This window comes from Mytilus galloprovincialis, chromosome 13 (assembly GCF_965363235.1).
Source record: "Mytilus galloprovincialis chromosome 13, xbMytGall1.hap1.1, whole genome shotgun sequence".
Taxonomy (NCBI): Eukaryota; Metazoa; Mollusca; class Bivalvia; order Mytilida; family Mytilidae; genus Mytilus; species Mytilus galloprovincialis.
Window position 1 is genome coordinate 51,853,150 of NC_134850.1, and position 9,453 is coordinate 51,862,602.

Here is a 9,453-nt window from a genome sequence, read left to right on the forward strand (position 1 = left end):
ACGATAAGTAGACTGACAAATCAAGTAGTGGGCATCGCAAGGGGGCAGTCCTGTCTGTGTATTCATTTCTCCGTTTCATCAACTTTAATCTTTCTCTTTACAGATAAATAAAATATAGATAATATGAAACATGCATGGGTTAGTTTTTCATGATCCATGTTTCTTTAACCTTAAAAATTGAAAGAACATCCCATATTCCAATTTGACATTATTGAGGATTGGTATAGAACCTTTATCACAGGATTTTGTCTTTACTTATTCGGGACTACGGAATTTCATTTCTTTATATTCGGGGTTTCGGAATCAGACACCCCCAACCCCTAACCCCTAAATTTATAGATTCTGGAACTAAAATACCACCGACTATTTCCAAAAATAATTTGAAATTACGGACCTAAATGTAAACGTCAAAACTCCATTTTAATTCCCCTGTACCCATATCATATATACTTACTCTATAGATAGATCATATACATGTATCTTATCTCATTCTATCCCTAGTTTGTTTACTCTTTGTCAGCATACAAGCGAGTTTAATATTTTGTAACTGAGACTGTATGATGATGCTAGCCTTTATAGGAAAGCTTAATTCCTTTTTGCAAACAAAACTGTTACTACCGATGCTGCTACCGAATTGCTGATGGAGAAGGAATTGGAAGAAGACATTGATCATTGTGTTGATGATAATGTGCTACCTTTAGAAACACAGACTGCCCTGAAACGACTGAAATCTAGGAAAAGAGCATACATGAGTGGCGAGAGGTTGTGCGGTCTTGCCATGCTCCATGTTCATCGCGATAAGGATATCAGCAGACCAAAGTTATGATTCTAAAACAATTTGACTGAACCCACCATAGAAATAATTGGCAAACTCTACTGAATCGATGTTTGTTCTATGTTCTGGCGGCAGATTTAAATTGATATTTGGATGATTATCTTACATACAAATTCAAATAAAGTTAACTGCTAGTAGTCTGTTGTTATTTATGTATTATTGTCATTTTGTTTATTTTCTTTGGTTACATCTTCTGACATCAGACTCGGATTTCTATTGAACTGAATTTTAATGTGCGTATTGTTATGCGTTTACTTTACTACATTGGTTAGAGGTATAGGGGGAGGGTTGAGATCTCACAAAAATGTTTAACCCAGCCGTATTTTTGCGCCTGTCCCAAGTCAGGAGCCTCTGGCCTTTGTTAGTCTTGTATTATTTTAATTTAAGTTTCTTGTGTACAATTTGGAAATTAGTATGGCGTTCATTATCACTGGACTAGTATATATTTGTTTAGGGGCCAGCTGAAGGACGCCTTCGGGTGCGGGAATTTCTCGCTACATTGAAGACCTGTTGGTGACCCTCTGCTGTTGTTTTTTATTTGGGCGGGTTGTTGTCTCTTTGACACATTCCCCATTTCCATTCTCAATTTTATTGTTAAAAATTTGGTATTAGTAAAAGTCTTTAAATATGAACAATTTATATAAAAACTGTCCAAATTCAAAACATTATCAAACTCTCTAAACATGCCTAGAACGCAGGATTTTGCACCATTCATTTCATACCCTCCAAAAAAATTTAACGCCTCGCTTCGCTCAGCTCAATTATTTTGCCTCACTAAAATAAGATGCCTAGTTACGGCCTTGCTAATGACTGCCGTAGGGGGTCGACCGGAATTTTTAGCGAGGATTTCTTGACATGCTTTATCAGATAACAATACCAATACTAAAATAAGGCATACGCATAGTTATATACTTTAATTCAGTCACGGACCCGTGATATCACGGGTGTGTTCTAGTTATTTACTAAGTTTCCAGTTGATTGGACTTCATCTTTATCAAAAACTACCTCGACCAAAAACCTGAAGCGGGACAGACGGATAGACGAATGAACGAACGAACGAACGCACGGATGCACAGACTAGAAAACATAACGCCCATAAATGGGGCATACAAATTTATTGTTGAAAGTGAAAGTAGTGATTTGGCAAAAATGAAAGTAGGGTAGAGATTAGAGGGAGGCAGGACCTTTTTTGGGACATCAGGATCGATTGTTTTTAAGCTCGGGATTTGGGGATTGTTCTTTACTGGATTGCGGGATATGAATTTCTTTTAATTCTGCAACTCAGGTTTCATGTTTTTAAGCCCGGGATTTCGGGATCAGGACCCCTCCCCTAGACCACCCCTAAAACTAGCCTTAGTCGTTCTAATCATTTATGCAAGATTCATTTCTTACCATTGGCATGTTAATAACTTTGGGCTCTCAAAAGAAGATGGAATTTCCTAGAAGCATATTTTATTAGACTAATAATGGTCTGCATATAAGTATAGTTACATTTATTTCATGTTTGAAGCGGTGCAAATTTTAAATTTAATTTGACTTTTACCAAAAGATGCATTGTAGCAAAGGAAAAGAATAATTGCGGTCTGAGGCCAGAAACACGAAAATATTTGAATTTAACAGAAAGGAAACAAATATCGGACTTTGGAAAAAGGGAGACTGGGCTGTTGATACCTTTAATGAAATTCTCCGTACATAATATCTTTTACAAAAAATGATCCTACAACAGTTCACAAGCTGTATATGGCGGCGATTCCGCGGATGTGTTCTAGTGTTTTTAACTTCGCTTTTCAAGAAAATTAACGGTTGTGTCTCGTTATTTATTTTGCAAATACACATATAGTGTTAACATTATATTTAACCGGATCAATGACCATAACTAGACACTTCATTGATGAGTTTATCTCAAACCACATGTCTATAGATGGACTGGTCTTTGATGAGCCAACTGGTTAAACTCCGCCCAGTCAAGTTAAATAAATCAAGACAATCAAAAACTACACTGTGTTACAATCTAAAACTGCTGTACCATTACTTAGATTTCAGCTAATACATCTTGAACATTACAAATTTTCTCATTGAACAAGAATGTGTCCCAAGTACACGGATGCCCCATCCGCATTTTCATTTTCTATGTTCAGTGGACCGTGAAAAAGGGATAAAATCTCTAATTTGGCATTAAAATTAGAAAGATCATACCATAGTGAACATGTTTACTAAGTTTCAAATTGATTGGACTTTAACTTCATCAAAAACTACCTTGACCAAAAACTTTAACCTGAAGCGGGACAGACGGACGGACGGACGGACAAACGAACGAACGAACAGACAGACAGACAGACGGAGGCACAGACAGACGGACGGATGCACAGACCAAAACACATAATGCCCAAAATCTAACACCATAATAAAACTATGCTAATTACAAAGTAAACCTATTTCCTTTTCAAAATTATGTGTTGGTCGGCTTTGATGATAGGATAAGCTGTAAATTCAGAAATTATTGCGAGCTTTTTTTAATGGGAATAAAGAAATAAAGAGACTGAGTTGGTATTGCATACACCAGTTGCCAAGGAGGTTTGATGGGTTAGTAGGAACCACCCCTCCCCTTCCCCCTGGAAATAAATAAACCCTATTAAAATCAACTTTCTGTTTGATTAGTAACTGTTAAAATTGAGTCCATTCTTCAAAAAACTTATATTTAATACTTGCAATAATTTCTGAATTTACAATAAGCAAAACTACTGATATATCATTTAATACTGCCTTTTCACTATATATACAATGTTGATGAAAAAAGTGCTTACTGATAATTTATTAGTGCTAAATAACTCTCACTTATTTACTTTTATCTCCAAAATATTCTTTTCCTCTTTTTTATTATTGATGATAATCGTCCTTGAAGAATATAGATAATAATATAATAATATTAGTAATTTACAGAAGAAATCAAATGCCCGCTGGTCAAATCACCTCTGAAATACTCTAATTTGGCATTAAAATCAGAAAGATCATATCATAGGGAACACGTACGTGTATGGTACACGTGTACTAAGTTTCAAGTTGATTAGATTTCAACTTCTTCAAAAACTACCTTAACCTTAAATGTTACATAAGTTATACAAATATTCAAATGAACCATGACAGAGGTACATGGCTAACATGGCTAAACTATTATATGTAAATGAGATGTGTCAATGCTTTTACAACTGCATAACAAAAAGCTTTGACTTATTATAAGTCTTTCCCTAAACAAATATTAACTTGTAAATATGTAAAAGTTTCAAAGTTGATGAACCTTGAAGAGGGGATGGGGCTATATTATCTCCATGAAAACGATTATTGCAAATGCCAATAAATTTGCATACAAAATATTGTTGACCTGACATAATAGCAGTTCATCTTAAACTGATCTAATCACAAACTAATACATGTTAATTAAGCAAATTTCAAAATCAATAGATCATGACTGAGGGGGCGGGACAAATATTCTCCATGAAAATGAGACATGCTACTGCTTATACAACCGAATACCAATCATTATTAACCAACTAAGTGCATTATTGCCAAAAGTGACTGTTTATCAAAAATTACATATTTCTGTAATGGCCCTGTTTTTCTGTAATGGCCTTGCTTTTTTCTGTAATGGCCCTGTTTTTCTGTGATGGCCCTGTTTTTTCTGTAATGGCCTTGTTTTTCTGTAATGGCCCTGTTTTTTCTGTAATGGCCCTGTTTTTCTGTAATGGCCCTGTATTAATGCCCAGTTTGTCTGTATTAAACCCTGTTAGGATTTTTAATAAAGTTAATAAAACTACGTTGTAAAGAGTATACTAGTAATACCTTTTTGTATTTTATTTAATTTAGTAACCAGCAACCAACATTAAAGAACTATATAAAGGGATCACTGTTCATCCTGTTTTTTAACACATATCTCTTTCAACTTAATATCTTGGATATTTGGTATATTTAAAGCTTTATAATGGTGAAGTACAAATCATTTTGTTCAAACTAAACTTTCATTAAAAGAGTAAGACAGTACATTAAGTTAGCAGCAACACATACACTTTTGTTTAGTTGGTTAATAAATGTATTAAGAAATGGGTGTTTTTATAATGGCAGGTGCTATATGTCCTCGGAAGTCTGTAATAGCCCTCGGCGGCCAATTATTAACAGGGCCATTATAAAAACACCCATTCATTATTACTATAACATTGGCCTACTATTAATGGTTCCCCCTGAACTGACCTAATCACAGACTTGTACATGTTAACAAATAAAAAATTTCAAAGTCAATAGACCATGACTGAGGGGACAGAGCCAAATAATCTCAATGGAAATGAGATATCAAAATGCCAATGAGATATGAATGATATAACAGGCTATTATTTCAACTTTACTCACTCACTCAGAAATTATTTTTTAATATGGAATTTGCATTGATTCTTGTGATTGAAATTTTAATAAATTCCATGTATATTCTGCATTTTAATGTTCTGTGCAGGGTAAACAACAATTCTATTACAAAGAAAATGTCACATTTTCAATAGAATGTACTGTGCGGCGCACGACACTATCTATACAAAATATCATTGTATGGATAGTGTACTGCTCCGCTCAAAACTTTATAATACAGATTAAACAAAGAATTTATTAAAAATTCAAGTAAAGAAATAATACTTTTTTCTAGTTATTTGTTGTAATAATACAATATATCTGTTGCTATAGTAGCCATCTTTGGAGACTATCAGGAATGAAAAAAAATATTAATTCATACTAGATATCCTAAGAACTATGCATTTCAAGTTTGCAAGACAGTAGAATGAAGTAAAAGCTCACTAGGTCTTTTATGCAAGAGAAAGAAGAAAAAGAGTTAGAAATGGCTGGGCCCAACAGATTGGAAGGAAGTTAACCTCTGTATCCCAATACCTTTTAGCTCTCCTGGCCCGAAGGGCCAAGTGAACTTTTCTCATTACTTGTCGTCCGTCGTCGTCCGTCGTCGTTAACTTTTACAAAAATCTTCTCCTCTGAAACTATCGGGCCAAATTTAACCAAATATGGCCAAAATCAATTTTAGGGTATCTAGTTTAAAAATTGTGTCCGGTGACCCGGCCAACCAACCAAGATGGCCGCCATGGCTAAAAATAGAACATAGGGGTAAAATACAGTTTTTGGCTTATTACTTAAAAACCAAAGCATTTAGAGCAAATCTGACATGGGGTAAATTGTTAATCAGGTCAAGATCTATCTGCCCTGAAATTTCAGATGAATCGGACAACCTGTTGTTAGGTTGCTGCCCCTGAATTGGTAATTTTAAGGAAATTTTGCTGTTTTTGGTTATTATCTTGAATACTATTATAGATAGAGATAAACCGTCAGCAGTAAAAATGTTCAGCAAAGTAAGATTTACAAATAAGTCAACAGGACCAAAATGGTCAGTTGACCCCTTTAGGAGTTATTGCCCTTTATAGTCAATTTTTAACCATTTTTTAAAAATCTTAGTTATCTTTTACAAAAATCTTCTCCTCTGAAACTACTGAGCCAAATTAATCCAAACTTGGCCATAATGATCATTGGGGTATCTTATTTAAAAAAAATGTGTCCGGTGACCCGGCCAACCAATCAAGATGGCTGCCATGGCTAAACATAGAACATAGGGGTAAAATGCAGTTTTTGGCTTATAACTCAAAAACCAAAGCATTTAGAGCAAATCTGACAGGGTGTGATATTGTAAATTAGGTCAAGATCTATCTGCTCTTAAATTTTTAGATGAATTGGACATCTGGTTATTAGGTTGCTGCCCCCCCCCCCCCAATTGGTAATTTTTTAAAGAAATTTTGCCATTTTTGGTTATTATCTTGAATACTATTATAGATAGAGAAAAACTGTAAACAGCAATAATGTTACGCAAAGTAAGATCTACAAATAAGTCAACATGACCAAAATGATCAGTTGACCCCTTAAGGGAGTTATTGCCCTTTAAAGTCAAATTTTAACAATTTTCATTAATTTGGTAAATTTTTGTAAATTTTTACAAAATAATTTCCTCAGTTACAAATGGGCTGAGTTCATTATTGATAGAGATAATTGTAAGTAGCAAGAACATTCAGTAAAGTAAGAACTTCAAACACATCACCATCACCAAAACACAATTTTGTCATGAATCCATCTGTGTCCTTTGTTTAATATGCACATAGACCAAGGTGAGCGACACAGGCTCTTAAGAGCCTCTAGTTTAAAGGACACAGATGGATTCATGACAACATTGTGTTTTGGTGATGGTGATGTGTTTGTACATCTTACTTTATTGAACATTATTGCTGCTTACAATTATATGTGTTTGTTGATCTTACTTTACTGAACATTCTCGATGCTTAAAATTATCTCAATCTATAATGAACTTTGGTCCAGTAGTTACAGAGGAAAATATTTTGTAAAAATTTACAAAAATTTACAAAATTTATGAAAATTGTTAAAAATTAACTATAAAGGGCAATAACTCCTTAAGGGGTCAATTGACCATTTTGGTCACATTGACTTATTTGGAGGTCTTACTTTGTGGTACATTATTGCTGTTTACAGTTTATCCCTATCTATAATAATATTCAAGATAATAACCCAAAGCTGCAGAATTTTCTTAAAATTACTATTTCAGGGGTAGCAACCCCACAAAGGTTTGCCTGATTGGTCTGAAAATTCAGACAAGATAGACCTTGACCTACTGAACAATTTTACATCGTGTCAGATTTGCTTTAAATGCTTTGGTTTCAGAGATATGAGCCAAATACTGCATTTTTCCCTATGTACTATTTTAGCCATGTCTTGGTTCGCGGGCAGGGTCATCGTACACATTTTTAAAACTAAGTACCTTAATGATGATTGTGGACAATTTTGGTTAAATTTGTCCAAGCAGTTTCAGAGGAGATTTTTGTAAAAGATTACAAAAATTTATGATTCTTTTTTCAAAAATGACCATTTAAATAGGGCAATAACTCCTTAAGTGGTCAACTGACCATTTTAGTCATGTTGACTTATTTGTAGATCTTACCTTGCTGAACATTATTGCTTTTTACAGTTTATCTCTATCTATAATAATATTCAAGATAATATCCAAAAGCTGCAAAATTTCCTTAAAATTATCAATTCAGGGGCAGTAACCCAACAATAGGTTGTCTGATTCATCTGAAAATTTCAGGGCAGTTTGATCTTGACCTGATTAACAGTTTTACCATATCAGATATGCTCTAAATGCTTTGATTTCAGAGATATAAGCTAAAATTTACATTTTACCCCTATGTTCAATTTTAGCCATGGTGGCCATCTTGGTTGGTTGGCTGGATCACCGGACACATTTTAAAAACTAGATACCCCAATGATGATTGTGGCCAAGTCTTATTAAATTTGGCCTAGTAGTTTCTGGGGAGACTATTTTTGTAAAAGTTCACGACGACGGACAATGGACGCCAACTAATTTAATCACAAACTAATCCATTTAAACTAATCAAAAGTTTCAAAGTCAATAGACCATACCTAAGGGGGTATAGCCAAATATTCTCCATGGAAATGAGATATCCCAATGCTTATACAACTACATACCAAATATCATTGACCTAAGCAAAAGTTTAGAAGTCTCATTGACTTTTCACTTGTGATTCACCATAAACTAGACCTAATCACAAACTAAATTAAAAATGATAGAATTTGTTCATACTTTGCCAAAACGTAGTATCTATTGATATAATGGGCGTTTTTCAATAAAAGCGTAACTTTCAGACCTAAAAAAAATGGAAAATCAACTTGTCTAAAATTTAATTTCAAAAGTTATTTTGAATACCTCTATTATAGACTTGTTTGTAAACAAAAAGTGTAATCTTAAATATTCTTTAAAATGATATTATTTTCATAATTTGAGTACTGTTTCGTAGGGGACTTTTGTCCCCTACGAAACTTCTTCTAAACACACATATGTTTTTGCAATTTTAAATGTTTCCTAAAGACATTCCAGTTTGTTTACTTTAAATACTAGAAATTTTTTTTTTTCTGAATTGGAAAACCATTTTTATCGTTAAAGATTAGACAGTTCCTCACATATGAAGGTACAACTCATGTTACGTATTGGACATTTTGATGCTTTACGTAGTGGACAAACCCGTTTGTAGGGGACCGTTTCGTAGGGGACATATTCGCATGTTTTATCCCCCCCCCGCAATCCGTATATTGCAATAATAACAAGACTGATTGTATTCATCAGAGCATTTATTAAGCTGTAAACTGATATTTTTATCATAATTTTAAAACCAGATACTGAAGGAGATTTGACCTGTTTCGTTACGTGGACATTAACAAAAATACGGTATCACTCTGGTCCATTTGATGTGCTCAATTTTTCTTACCAACAATTTAATTGCCGTTATAAAAGCATCACTTCTTTTGTAAGACCCTAATGTTTATATCTCTTGCAAACAAAAATTACATTGAATTTATAAAACTGTTTATTGGCAAATTTTAATGACTTCTTTTCGTTGTGGACATTTTGTGAGGAACACACCTTCTGAAATTAAAAATCCTATATTGAAAGCTGTTTATTAAAATATGTTGGCTCTGAACATACGTTTGAATTATTA